Genomic DNA, 15,318 nt, shown 5'->3' with positions numbered 1-15,318 from the left:
CTTCCAATGTTAAAGTGCCTAGAATAGCACAAGGGTTATGGACGTTTACATAGACCTTTGATGAAAAGAGGTCGTTCAAACACCAGTTGCTGAGGTCGGCGTGAACCTAGATTTTGAGTTAAAACAGGTGAGCTTGTTGATTTTATTGACATTTTCTAAAACTTTAATTCTTTTAATTTTAAACTTTCATTACAAATAATCCACATTTGACGAGGAATGAGCCGCAGCGGGATCATCTATCTCAGTGGTTCCTAACCTGTTTCAGGCCCGTTTAATGTCAGACAGTTTTTTCATGGAAGTTTAGGTGGGTGTCTGATTTTTCTTTACTACTGGTTTGATATTGGCACACAATTCATCTGTTAAGAGCCATTATATAGATCATTTCATGTGATCAAAATCACTTTAAATGCTTTTAACTTGTTTCCAACCTTATCAAGAAACACTTCCTGCTTACTCAAAGGACCCAATCATAGAAACAGATGGTGGTGATGTCACATTTTTGACAAGAGATAAAAGTTTTTCTTCCCTTGTATAATTTAAATGAATGCAGATTTATGCAAAGACTGTGCTGCTTTTGACTACTTTGTGTCTTATAGTTGATTGTTGGGTTTTCTATTGGAAATGTCCCAGGGATGATTGGTAATGAGGTTGAACTGGTGATGGGAGGAGACATCCACACATGAAAGAGCTCCAGCTGAAGTGGAGCTGCAATGGTGCTGCTGCTAATCAGGCTGCATTTCTGCTGATGAGCAGTTTTTACAGTTCCATGCTGTTTATTTGGAAGTCCTTTTGTGGATTTTTCCTAGTGTTTTGGCGGTCCCGTCTTATGGTTTGGAGGGGTTTCTCAAGTGACCTTGGTGTGTGTGCCCCAACTTAATGAAGTAAGTGTGACACTGGACATAAATAGCCTGTGACAAGAAAGACTGATGTGCATTCAACACATTAACTGGATGTTCAATCAATCACTTACATTAAAAAGAAAAGGAGAAATTTAGAGCCAAGCTGGCTTTTTCTGTTCCTGTTTGGTGATTCAGCAGTTTTAACTGTAGACGTCCCTAAAACTTCTGCCAAGCCTTCAATTGTGAGCTATTTTAGTCGGAAAAGTGGTCTAAAAATAAAGTTTGAATTATCTACTAATTTTTACTTTCGTTTTGGTATAGGAAACATTTTTTTATTTTTGTTTTTGATGCTTTATTTATTTCTTATTTTTATTTATTTTTAAATCTAGCTGCACTTTTTCCGTTTTTTTTTTTTCCAGTATTCTGTCTGTACTTTCATCTCCCTTTTACATTTTTTATTCACTTTACACGGTATCAAGGGTGCTTATTAGGAAGAGGTTAAAATACACCATTAGGCAAAGCTGGCACAGCAAATATGGAGATCCATGATGCATAGGATATGAGACTGGTTTAAAATTATGAAATATTTATTTTGAATAAAAAAAGTGTAGAATTTAAAGGGAAGACAGTGGAATGGTACCTGAGCAGAATTGCAAGTGGAAAATCCCAGTATTTCAGTAATGTCAGGCTGTCACATTGATCTCTTCCTGTAAGTTATCTAAGTAAGCAAATGTTTGCCCACAGGTAGAACCAGATCAGCTAAAAAAAATAAAAGTTAATTAGCCTTTCATATCACATCATGGTGGTAAAATATTTGTTCAGAGCTCGATTTGAAACCCTAATCATTCATTTTATCCACTAAGATGTTGTCTTTTTTTTTTTTTAATTTATTTATTTTTCCTTTGACGACAGAATCTTGACGGTCTAATTGCTGCTGTTGAAGTTAATTATGTAAATTTAAGCGAGCTGTCATCCTCTGTATGAGTCGCTGCTGTCACTTCAGAAAGCACACGTCCTTTATTTACACTCGGTCTGGCCACCGTCTATTGCTTTTCAGAAATAATAAGGGCTTCATTTCAGTATTTTTATTTTTGGAGAGTCCTATAAAATAGATTTATGGGTTCTGAGGCTCTGAAGAGAATGTGCTGTACACTTTTAGGCCGTGCATCAAAGTGTCACAACAAAATGCAATTCCAGTTCTCTGCCCCAAAGCTAGAGGAATTAAACATTGCTCTTTTTAAAATGCCGAACAGGGACGGAGCCAGTTGAGATTTTAAAATGATGCTTCCTTTTATCTTGTTGAACTCTCCATGCATGGCCTCATGAAGCACAGATGGCAGTTTGAAAATACTACATATGTGTAGTACAACCACTTTTTTATTTGTTTTGTTTTTGCTGTGGCAGATTTTTTTTTTTAGTTTTATTTTTCCTTCAAGCCTCTCAGGGATCCTTAAATTTCTTCCCTCTTAAGTTTTGCCTGGAGTCTAATTTTCACAATCTAGGGATTAGGAGCTGCCATCTGCCCGGGTCATCCATTGTCTCCCCAAAAGGTTTTACTTTTGAGGTTTTTGGCAATCTTGTGGTCTATTAAGGCTGCTGTCGCTCTCATGGAGATTGTTAGGGGGATCTTTTAGTTTAAAATGTTTATTTTTTTACTATTTTTATAGACCTAATGTCTCATTTGGGATTTGTTTTGTTTTTAAGGACAAAAATAGGTTTTGGCCTGAATTTATCTTCTTTCCTTTCTTCCCTTTCCACATTCATTTGTTTACATCGTCTTTGGTGTTATTTTTGTGAATTTATGTAAAAGAGAAACAGAATGTGTTTCTAAATTTAAAACGAAGGCGAGAAACATAAGTTTGATCTTACTTATTTTCTCCTAGCACCCTTAAACTCACCGATTTAACCCTTGTGCTATCCTAGGCACTTTAACGTTGGGAGTGGGGTCATCTAGACCCACTAGACAGTGCGCTGAACCTTTTTTCTTCAATGATTTGTGATCTTCACTGGTGTCCATGGATTACATGAAATCTTTCCACCTTTATTCATGGGGAGAACACGTCAATGTAAGGGTGGGGTCATCTAAGACAGCACAAGGGTTAGATATACAATTTTATTTATGCAAAATCCTAATCACTGCTTTGATTTTTAAGAATTTTCTAAATGCGTTTTATTTCTGTGTCACTGCAGTTACATGGAATTCCTCTGCTAATTTTATTCAAATAGGATTTCTTAGTAGCAAATGAAAGTTGCAAATGTTTTTCATTTTTCTTTTGTCTTAACTAAGCCAGTAATAACTTCATAAGCACACCACAACTACAAAAACACAAACAGGTTAAATGGCCCTACCTAGCCATTTTGATAGCCTCATTAAGTCAGGAATTAAGATGGCTCCCCTAACACCTGTGAGCCTCACACCGCACAGGAGCTCTCCTACCCCTCCAGCGCCCCCTCCTCATCCTTCACCCAAAGTCCCTCCAACACGGCCTTCATCCAAACCCCCTCCAACACGCCCCCTCTGTCGTTCACCCAAATCCCGTCCAGCTCCCACTCCTCCCGGTCCATCACCCAAACTACCCTCAACTCAACCTCTCCTGCGCGCCTCTAGAGGTGCTATTCCCCTGAGCTAGGATGAAACGGGCCCCCAGTGTCCTAGGAAAGGTTATGTCAAACTGGGGCCCTGTGATGAACAGCTTCCTTCTGGTGCTATACCTGTAGTTGCACCACGTAGAATGCAAAAAAGGGCAGTTAGACTGTCCAATCAAAGAAATCTAGTTCACATCCCTTGCAAGAAGGTTTTGACCAGTCCCAAGGAAACTAATCTCAAACTTGCTGCACTCAATGTGAGATCTTTATGCAACAAATCATTTTTAATCAATAATCTTATCTCTTCTTTTAATCTTGATTTTATGTTTTTAACTGAAACATGGCTTGACAAAAACACAGGAAACATAGTTCTAGTCGAATCAACTCCCCCCAACTACAAACATGAATCGGAAATACGAGAAAATAAAAAGGGTGGAGGCGTTTCTGCACTGTTTAGAGATAATATTGCAACCCGCAGACTATCATTTGGTGTGTTTTCATCATTTGAGTATGTGTCCTTTAAGATTGAGATAAAACAAACTCCTCCCTTACTCTGCATAGTTATGTACAAACCTCCTCAGCACAGCCAAAGTTTTATTGATGATTTCACTGAAATGCTCTCAGTTGTGTGCACAGACTTTGATGGTCTAGTCATTACAGGTGATTTTAATGTTCATGTTGATAATGTCAATGACAGAAATGCAAAAGCGCTCAATGCTGTCCTTGAAACCTTTGGTCTAATTCAGCATGTGAGTTGCCCCACCCACAGCAGAGGGCACACTCTGGACCTGCTCATCACAAGGGGGGTTACTATTTACAATGTCAGTGTGGTTGATGTCGCCCTCTCTGATCATTTCTGTGTATTCTTTGACCTGTCTGTTGCTCCCAAACCACCGCCTGGCCCTGCAGTTGTCCAAAGGAGACAAATAAATGAGAGCACTAGGGCACAGTTTGTAGAAATGATAAACCCTGAAAACGTCTCTGGTGCCAATGTTGATGAAATGCTGAATTCTGTTACTTCTAGCATCTTGAATGTTCTGGATGCCATTGCCCCTATGAAGGTTAAATTGAGAAAACATAGACAGAAAGCTCCCTGGAGGAACGATGATCTAGTCAGGGCACAGAAACAACAGTGCCGCAGAGCCGAGCGAAAGTGGCGCAAGTCAAAACTCCAGGTTCATTATGGAATATATAAGGCGGAGTTGTACGCTTACAACCAGATCTTATGCAGAACAAGGGAAAAGTACTTCTCTGAAATAATTGGAAGTTGCAGCAGCAACTCTCGTATCCTGTTCACAACAGTTAACAGATTAACTAACCCTCCAACCCAGCTACCAATAGAATTGGTTTGTACACCTAAATGTAATGAGTTTGCTGTATTTTTCAATGACAAGGTTCAGGGCATTAAAAAAGCCATCAACTCCACAACACATATAACTATCGAACGGCCACCTACTCACTCTAAGCTGACTCACTTTATACCTGTCACTGACCAAACTGTCCAAGAGACCATCACCCGTCTGAGCTCGTCTACATGCTGCCTTGATGTGTCACCCACTAGATTTCTAAAGTCTGTCCTGAACAGTGTGTTGCCATCAATTACTCAAATAGTTAACATGTCTCTTCAATCTGGAATATTTCCAGAGGCCTTAAAAACTGCAGTCATTAAACCGCTCCTGAAAAAGAGCGGTCTTGATCCCACTGTACTGAATAATTACAGACCTATTTCTAATCTGCCATTTTTAGGAAAAGTCCTTGAAAAAGTTGTCTACCAACAGTTCACTGACTTTCTCTTATTAAACAATTCGTTTCATGTTTTCCAGTCAGGTTTTGGACCCCATCATAGCACAGAAACTGCTCTTATCAAGGTAACCAATGACATCCGCCTGAACACTGATGATGGAAAAGTTTCTGTCTTAATCCTGCTAGACCTGAGCGCTGTCTTTGATACTGTTGATCATGGGATCCTTTTGCACAGACTCCAAGACTGGGTTGGCATCTCTGGATCTGCCCTAAGTTGGCTCAAGTCTTATCTAGAAGACAGGAAATATTTTGTTGAAATTGGGAGTTGTGTCTCAGACTACATGGGCTTGAATTGTGGTGTGCCCCAGGGATCGATCCTGGGACCCCTTCTGTTCAACCTCTACATGCTGCCACTAGGGCAGTTAATACGCAGTAATAACATATCTTATCACAACTATGCAGATGATGCTCAGATCTATGTGTCACTGACAACAGGTGAATATGGGCCGGTGGATTCAGTCAGCCACTGCCTCCAACAGATCAGTGCGTGGATGCAGAACAACTTTCTCCAGCTAAACTCAGACAAGACCGAAGTTATTATTTTTGGCCCACAGAAACAAAGAGAAAGTGTCAGCAGCTACCTTCATTCTCTGTCTCTTAAACCCTCAAATCAAGTCAGAAATCTAGGGGTAATCATGGACTCTGACCTGAACTTTAACAGCCATATCAAGTCAGTAACATCAGCGGCATTTTACCATCTGAAAAACATTGCCAAAATCAAAAACATAATCTCAAAGCGAGACCTGGAGATACTTATTCATGCATTTGTCTCCAGTAGGTTAGACTACTGTAACGGCCTGCTCACCGGCCTGTCCAAACGAGCTGTAAAACAGCTTCAGTACATCCAGAATGCTGCTGCTCGAGTCCTGACCAAAACCAGGAAGTATGATCACATTAGTCCTGTGCTCAGGTCTCTGCACTGGCTCCCTGTACCTCAAAGAATAGACTTCAAAGCAGCTCTGCTTGTGTACAAGTCTCTCCATGGCCACGCACCAAAGTACATCTCTGACATGTTAGTGCCATATGAACCATCTCGTACTCTGAGGACCTCAGGGACCGGCCTGTTGATTCCCAGAGTCAGAACTAAACAAGGGGAATCAGCGTTTCAATATTCTGCAGCTAAAATCTGGAACAGCCTCCCTGAAGTCGTAAGACAGGCCTCTTCTGTGTTCATGTTCAAATCTAGACTTAAAACATTTCTGTTTAGCCGTGTATATGACTGAAAGGTCCTATCTGCACCTTTCTTTCCTTCCTTTCTTTTTAAATCTTTTTTTTCCTTTTCTTTTAAAGTAAATTTTATGTTGATTATTTCTAAGATGTATTGTGATTTTAATGCATTTTTCTGTTTTGTGAAGCACCTTGAATAACTTTGTGTACGAATTGTGCTATACAAATAAACTTGCCTTGCCTTGCCTTGCCTAGGAAAAGGTAGAGATGCTAAAGCATCCAATGACGGTAGTGGCTTTTAAAAGCAAATTTTAAAATAAAATGTAGGAATAAAATTTCTAACTCACTGACAAAAAAAGGAAAACTCTTTCCCATTACTTGTTTAAAACGAATTTAACCTCCCAAATTTGGAATTTTTCAAAAAGCCGAATATGAGTATGCGCAAACTATAGATTGCATGTTTCTTAATTTTGTATTATTTTTAGTTTTTTCTCCTTTTTTATATACATACCTAAAATTATGCCTAAGAGGTTTTAACACATCTCTGCTATATGAATGTGGAAAGGGAAGAAGGGAGATACAATAAATTCATAGCAAAAACAGACCAAAACCTATTTCAGTTCTTTAGAAAACAAATCCCCAAATGAGACATTAGGTCTATAAAAATAGCTTAAGAAAAAATGTTTTTAAATCTAAAAGATCCCTATGGATTTCAGGATCTTGACATCTGCAAATGTATCGGCTTCAACTCAGAGGCTTCTCCAATGGGCATGCCAATGTTTGCACATCCTAACCAGCAGGGGGCACCCAAGAGCTGACCTCCTTACAGCAACAACAAAGCTTTTAAATAACCGAAGCAGGCAGAATTCCCAACAGGAACGCCCTCCTTACACAAGAGGCAAAAACAAGTGGTGTGTAGTACAGATTACGCTGTAGTTAATTTAGCTCTGAGCAACTTAATGCATCCTGTTTGTTTTTCTTTCTTCCTTTTCTGTTTTTAGCGAGTTGAGAAGACGTAGCCGTAAGCAAAGCTAACGGGGGAAATAAAAACTTTGGACAAAACTTTTCCTTTAGTTAGAAAAACAAGACAAACAGTAAAAAAAGTGATATATATATTTTTCACTTAGGTGCATAGATGTAATTTAGTCTGTGTAGTGTTTGGGTTGCTACCTTTCCGTCTTCATTAATAGTAATAGATCTAGATCTTTTTGTGTTTTTGTTTTTTTTACTAAAAATCCGACATATATATATATTTATTAAGAGTTTTATATGTAGGCTACAGCACAGTTCAGTCTAGATTGGAACTGTTGCAACAGTTCCAATACTGTGTACTATCTGTGATGTTCATGTCTAATTGGATGGATAAAGTTTCCCATTTTTATTGCCTTTTTTTCCTTGTGCTGCTGCTCTCTAGTTGAACCAGAGCAGAGCGATTCACACGATGACTCCTCTGCTTTTACGCCAGATGCCCTTCCTGATGAAGCCGGACTGCGCCTCGGCAGGAACCCAAACCCCGGTGGTGACCCGTGAGTTTTCCGTATTTATGTGAACTCCTATTAAAATCCATTTGTAATCTAGACAAAATTTAAGAAAAAGACACAACAAACTTTTCACAAAAGTCATAAAACGTATAATATTCTATGTGGGGGGTTTGCTTTGTAAGGTACAAACATCTGAGTCACACCTCCAGAAGCAGAATGAGGTCCGTCTTATATAATAGCTGCAATTATGATTATGGATGTGATATTTCAACTGTGAAGAAACATCTTTGTCTCCCTGCTGAGTCTGTCCCTTTGCATGACCAGCTCATCTGCATAGGTTATGGATATGATGACTATACTCTGATGCTATCTTTCTTTATACTCATTACTGTAATAGATTTTCAAATGGAGCCCAATTACACCCATCATCAAAAAAAAAAAAAAAAAAAAAAAAGTTGTGGTGATTTTATTTTTTGTCTCTTTACCCTTCGTTTGATGCAAAGCCTCATACTTTCTGGATGAGTTTACAGCTTAAATGGCTACCTTTGGCTATCTTTATGTCGCCATGGCAACGGGGTTGTTGGACCACTTTCTTTGACGATAACCTTTTTAGAGGTTTTCATTAAAAAAGAAAACCCTCCAGTTTTAGCGTAAGGATTTAAAAAGTACTAAAGTTTCTTGAACTCAATTAACAAGGCACAAGTAAAAGTAGCTCATTCATATTGTATAGTGTTTTGCATTACATGGCTCCGGAAAATCACATCTACATAAAGCTTTACTACCTTTTGTGTATTTTCTCAGGCATCAAACTTTTTTCCTTTCTTTTAGCTGAACTCTGACAGGAACACGTTTGAAATTAAGGTGCTCGGGGCGATGTCAAGGTCTGCCGAGAGTGTCGCAAAAAAAAAAGGCCTATTTGTGCCGGCGCTGCAGAAACGGAGAGGAGGCTAACTCCAAGCGTTATTGCCCAGGGAATTGTGTCTTTGGATTTGTACATTTGGGGGGGGGGGGGGGGGGGGGGGGGGGGGGGGAAGCAAACAATGGACTTGGTGTAAACTCATCAACCAGCAGGGTCTGATACAGTGAGGCAGCCCAGCAGATGGGTTAGGAAATAACTTTTTCCCAGCCGTAACACGTTACAGTCGCTCAGATGGTCGGCCCTTTAGAGGCGGAGGTCTGCATCATTAAACTAAATGACTTCCGATGTGCATTTTGTTGCTGCAATTACATGCATCCTATCTGACGCAGGAACAATGCTTACCCTTAGTCACATTGCTTCCTTATTTTCACCTTTATTGCAGCTTATTTTGATTTAGTTGACTTTAAAGACACAACTGCATTATTGTACTCGCAATAACTATTTAGGTAAATTTATAGGTTTTGATGCTTCACACTTTTTGGATGGAGGGCCATGGGAGGTTTGCCTACCACCTTCATCTCTTTGCTTTCTCTTTGAGGATTATGTTGAAATCATTTCACGTTTCGTATTCTCCACACTGTAGGGTGCACCAGACTATTAGGCCCAGCGTCAGTGAATGGTCTACGTTTGTATTTATGCCTTATATAAGGCGTTAAAGTTAAAAATATGTGGACAGAATTGGATTATAAAAATCCCTGTTGATCTGAATAAGATTGAGCAATTCCCACAGCCATTATTATTATCAGTATTCACACAAAAGAATAGAATGACAAAACACTGAACTATAGCAAAATAAAAATCTAGGTACCAAAACAACGTCCAAGTTTATAATTCTGCTTATCTTTTCCTGTTAGGCTTTAATCTATGTCTATCTCAATTCATATGTTTTAATTGTGTAGGTTTTTTTTGCTCATTTTCATACTTTTCTCCAAACCATTTCATAACCCCACCCATCAGATAGAAATACACATACTCACACTTCTCAAAAATGTTTTATATGCTTTTTTAATTTTTTTCAATATTTTGCTATATAAATCATTTGCATCATATTATATTTGACTCTACTTGGAACTTTTTTTAAAGTTTTGATTTATAGAATAAAAAATGCTGGTGCTGGCATTATAACTCACTTTCTTATGGCTTGTTTTAGTAATGTGCATAGAAGCTGTGAGTTGGGCTTGTAGGTGTTTCTCCATACTTTAATACCATAGTTGAGGTAGGGCTGTACAAGCACACCAGGCTCTTTGATATATGTATATTTTTTTTTCAGTAACATTGTCAACCTGGGCTTTCTATTTTAATTTGTGGACAATTACAATACCTTGGAATTGAATCTCTTGTACCACCATTTATAATCAGTTTCACTGCTGTTCTGATGTTTCTGCCACCCAAAACTGTACTCTTTGCTTTATCTGGATTTATTAGTTTATTTTTGTTCTCATTTAGCTTTTTAACCAGCAATGTGAGACACCTCTTAACCAGTATGGTTCCAGCTTCTTAAATAAAATGTTGTTCAAATGCTTTTTTGTCGGCGGCCGTGGTGCAGCGGTAGGGCGGTCGACCCATGATCGTAAGATTACAGGTTCGATTCCCGCCTAGCACGCCCATGAGTCGAAGTGTCCTTGGGCAAGACACTGAACCCCACCTTGCTTCTGGTGGTAGCGGAGCCGCCACCAGTGTGTGACTGTGTGTGTGCATGGGTAAATGGGTCTGTGACTGTAGAGCGCTCTGTTCTTGTAGGAAGAAAGGCGCTATATAAGTATATGCCATTTACCATTTTATTATAATATTTTTAAGTCTATGAATACCTTTCTACATACTGCTTCTTCTTGATGATGCTAGTTATTTCTTCTAAGTCACTCATTGCTAGTGCTGTAAATCTATTATTTCTAAAGCCATACAGACTGTCCATGAGTACATATTTTTTCATTATAAAACTGTATGATAATTATGGAAGTGGTTTATATTTATGGTGTTTATTTCTTCTGATTTACATACATGCTTCATGTGTATATATGCAATTAGGAAAACCTTTTCAGGAGGTCACGGTGGACACACAGAGGTGGCAAATACTGTTTTTATCGTGTTCCTTTTATCCTTCCATTACCGTATATCATTTTAAAAAAAAAAATTGTTTTAAAACATAAATCTCTTCTGATGTTTTCATGGACAACTGTTCTCTCCAGTCGTGTAAAAACCTGCTTTATTATCTAGATTCCTGGAAAAAGCAGACATAATTCTGACCATTAAATTGCGTTGGGAAAACAAAATCTAATCTTTCAACATGAAAAGGCTCCCAAAATACGCGCTTCATGTATTTAAGATGGTACGTTCTGTTAATTTGTCATTTTATTTATCCAGAAACTATTTTCTAGCGGGGGTTTTTAAATGGAAAAAGATGTGACATTGGTTGCAAGTAGAGAAAGCTGGGCTTTTATTTTTCGTTTAGGACCCATATTTTGCTTTGTGATGATAATTTGCAGAAATGGGCATTTCTGGGGGATATTTTATTCCTTTCAGTATATTTTTACCCAGGACACCGCTGAGTTTTTAATATCGACTTAAAACTCACTGCATTTTACAAAATGGGATTTAAAGGGCTTAATAAAACAACTCAAAAAGCAAGAGAGCCATGCGTGGGCATATTTTAATGTTTCAGAATCGTGCTTGTGTGTTCCTTGCAACAACTGACCCACAGGGAGCTTAGCACAGCATTCTGGCCCAAAGACAGATGTCACGATGCATTATGGTACTAATGATTCAGTGAAAGGGACAGGAACTGGCAATTAGAGGTGTGAGTATGGATGTGGAGGTGAAGCCCAGGCAAAAAAAAACAACTGGATTCGGCTCGGGGATCTGCAGCCGTATTCCCGGTGCCGAGGATGTTGGAGAATAATGACATTACCGCTTATGACAATAGAGAGAAAAGAATTATGCTGAATGTGGAGAGGGAAAACGGTGATAATGGAATGCAACCATACTAAGCCCCCTCAATTCAAATGAATAGAAGAAAAGATTTTCCACGTGTAATAAGAATCCCATAACCACTTGGCTTTTTCTTCCTGTCACACTTTGCAAAAAAGAGAAAAAATATCTCTAACAGAAAATGATGTTCTTTTATAAAAAGAACAGAATTGGAAATTTTGCCAAAGTCCTCCAGGACGATATTTTAATCCCACAATGAAGGAAGTTGGATGTTCATTTCTTTTGAATGGGGTGACGGTTCATTCACGAATCTACGAGAAGTATGACGATAATCATGCTGTTGGGTAGACTTTTCAATAATGTGTCTTTAGAGGCGATGGATTCCAGCCAACAACTTACTGCAAAGGGCGAACATGTCTTTAATGGAGAAGAATGATGTTCAACTTAAGCAGATTCAAACGGACTGATTCAAGGGGACAAAAAAAGTCCAATTTGCTTTTCAAATTTTACAAAGTTGCAGGTTATTCTTACTCTAAGAAGAGTTGTATCATCTTTGGAGTTCTTGGAATCATCAAGTTTTGGTGTCTTGTATTAGGCAGTATGATTCTTCTTGCAGTTTTATTTATTTTAGTTGTTCAGAGTTTTCCTTTTACTGTTTTACTGTTGCACTTAAGTGGAGTAGAAATGTGTGTGGAGCTACACCACTTACATTGAAAATATTACTTTTTTATTCGCAAGTCAAATAAGGCTCTGTGTTGGATTGAGCTGATGCCTTTGCTCAATATGGCAAGGATAGGCTTCAGCAACCCCATGACCCCAAAGCGGGTTTAGAAAATGAATAGATGGAAGTCAAATTAGACAATTGCCAGTCATGGGGCAAAAGAGTTCAGAAGACGATGAAACGTGTCTAACAACATTTCCAGATGGAAACAAAAAATAATTGTCTGCATGTAAATAAAATCTTGATCCCTGTTTCCTTCATCTCCAGTGAAAAGAGTTTTATCTTGGAAAGCAAACTCTTGTAATGACCCTGCCCAAAGTAGGACCAGTAGTGCGTAGGGTGCATTGTGATGTGTTTGGAGCAATTGCCATGTTCTGGTAGGTTTTGATTGTTGTTCAGTTTAGGGTCCCAGTGGCCTCTCTGACTTCTAACATTTTCTGTCCCCCTGATGCGCTCATCCCTGATATCCATCCTGGACACTCCCAAAGAGAACCTCAGCATCTTAATCTTTGCTCCCTCCAGCTCTGAATCCTGTCTTTTCCTCAGTACTGCTGTCTCTAGGCTGAACAACATGGCTGGTCTCTCCACAGATTTCACTTTGCCTCATCTCTCCACCTCGTAATCTATTGGAATAATGTTAATTGCAAAAATGGTTGGAAAGTTACGGTAGTCCAAAGAATGTGAACACAAGAGCTAAAGCTACAGTTTTCAAAGGGCTGGTTTGTTTACATTTGACACATTGTGCCATAGCATTCAAAGTTGCATGTTTATATATGTTTCTATTGTATATTTAGTTTTCTCTTAAGCTTAGGGGTAAGTGATGCACAATGCTTTAGAACAGGGTCGGCAACCTAGGGCACGCGTTCCACAGTTACCATGCAGAGGGAAAGACTGTGGCACCCGGGGGTGTGTGACAACAATAAGCTTTTGATCTGTCGTCTATTTGTATCTTTCAGATTTAGGGGAAAAAAAAGAATCAGGTGTGAGTGACAATATTCTTGCAGCATTGTTACTGTGGCTATACAAAGCCTTCATGAACAGATGATTGAACAATAGATCGATAGAAAAAAACGTTCGCAAGGTCAGATTGAACCTAGACTTTCTTTCTTTTACTGACAAATGTCAAAATTAAATCTGAACAAAGTTTTAAGACTAATACTACAGCTTATCGCCACTATTTACTGGAGATGAGGAAAAATAAAGAACGACCTGTCCAACTGTGGAACATGTATGTTTCTATACTTAGCATTTTCAACAAAAGCATAAAAACATTTATCATCACAGAATGAACGTTCATTCAAGTTAAGTTATTCAGGCCCTGTCTCATAATGGAACAAAAGATAATAAACTAAAATATGCTTATTCTTTTCATGTTATTGGTTGTAAAGTTCTGGAAATAATGATGGTATTTTGTTCTGATGTATCCAAGCCTATTGCTTTAGATATGGCATACCACAAATACAGTACTTCTGGTTTCAAACAAACATAGATTCTATACTATTTCAACCTTGGCCTTTTTTCCTTCTGCAATATGTTCAAAAAACATATTTATTTGCTCCAGCTGCAGGTTGTATTCGATCAACATTTCAATAGTCATCAGCATTTATTAACAGCTCCTGTTTAAATTGTCTTAAGATATCTTTGTTTTACATGAATTCATAAGCTGTGAAGTGTTGCCTTTGTTCATATACACCCGCTTTACAAAATGCCAAAGGTGACAGCAGTTTGATTTATTTTCTTTAGAGGAGATACAATTAAAGCTTCTGTTTGCAGGTCTTAAATGTCACGCTGTGTGATAATTATATAATTGTAATAATACATAATCAACTGAAGCGTGCAATATATTTGGAAAAATTGTCTGACAAAGCAACCCAGGTGTCATAGTGACGATGACAAGGCAGACCCAGATGCTGGAACCCGGAAGTAAACTCAGGCTAGGAGATCAAGTGAAAGAGTTTAATGGATTCACAATCCCAGAGTTCAGGAAAACAGCGTGGACCTGAGGTGAGTATATGTGGCGTGGAAACCAGAGCTTCGCGCCAGAATGTCTTGGGACTTCGTGGCCTGAGCGGAGGAGACGAGGAGAGAACAGGATACCAGCTGCACCCGTGGTGAGGAGGACCGGAGAGTGTATAACGGACTGGCGTCGAATGGTGGGATGGATCTCCTTAAGAAGGACAGCAGGTGATGAGATGAGAGGCAGCTGGATCCAATGAGCAGAGTAGGGAGGGGGAAGGCAACCGACCGAGGCACCGTGACAGTGCCCCCCCCTCAACGACCGCCTCCAGGCGGTCCAGGACGGCGATCCGGGTGGGACCGGTAGAAATCCTCGATGAGGGAACGGTCCAGAATAAGCGAGCGGGAGATCCACGAGCGCTCCTCTGGACCGTAACCCTCCCAGTCCACCAAGAACTGAAAACCACGGCCCCGGCGACGGACGTCCAGAACCCGGTTGACCGAGAAGGCGGGGGCGTTGTCAATGACCCGGGCGGGTGGAGGGGAAGCGGACGGCGGGCACAGGGGGCTCTCCTGAACGGGTTTGATCTGTGAAACATGGAAGGCGGGGTGAACCTTAAGCGCCGCTGGAAGCCGCAACCGTACGCAGGTTGGGTTTATGATCCTCTCAATGATGTAGGGACCGATGAATCGAGGAGCCAATTTGCGAGAGGTGGCCTGGAGAGGTATGTCACGAGAAGAGAGCCAGACCCTCTGTCCCGGCTGGTAGATGGGACTGTCCCTCCTGCGACGGTTCGCGATGCGGCAATTACTCTCCTGGGTGCGCAGGAGAGCGGCCCGAGCTTGGTTCCAGAAGTGCTGAACACGCTGGAGATGGTGTTGCACAGCCAGATCCAACTCCTGAGAGGGGAAGAGAGGTGG

General features: G+C 39.8%; 1 long non-coding RNA gene across 1 annotated transcript in view; it reads left to right on the top strand.

Annotated features, from left to right (window-relative positions):
• The first annotated feature begins 650 nt into the window (after window positions 1–650).
• Window positions 651–15,318, top strand: part of LOC110016378 (uncharacterized) — an 81,787-nt gene continuing 67,119 nt past the window's right edge. The window contains exons 1-2 of the long non-coding RNA XR_013654065.1: window positions 651–881; window positions 7,861–7,921. This is a non-coding gene — a long non-coding RNA (uncharacterized LOC110016378). The remainder of the gene's footprint in view (window positions 882–7,860; window positions 7,922–15,318) is intronic.

The sequence above is a fragment of the Oryzias latipes genome, chromosome 2 (genome assembly GCF_053564925.1).
Source record: "Oryzias latipes strain Hd-rR chromosome 2, Olatipes_Hd-rR_3.1".
NCBI classification, from domain to species: domain Eukaryota; kingdom Metazoa; phylum Chordata; class Actinopteri; order Beloniformes; family Adrianichthyidae; genus Oryzias; species Oryzias latipes.
Note: the sequence above shows the minus strand (reverse complement) of the source record. Positions and strands in the feature narration are given on the sequence as shown.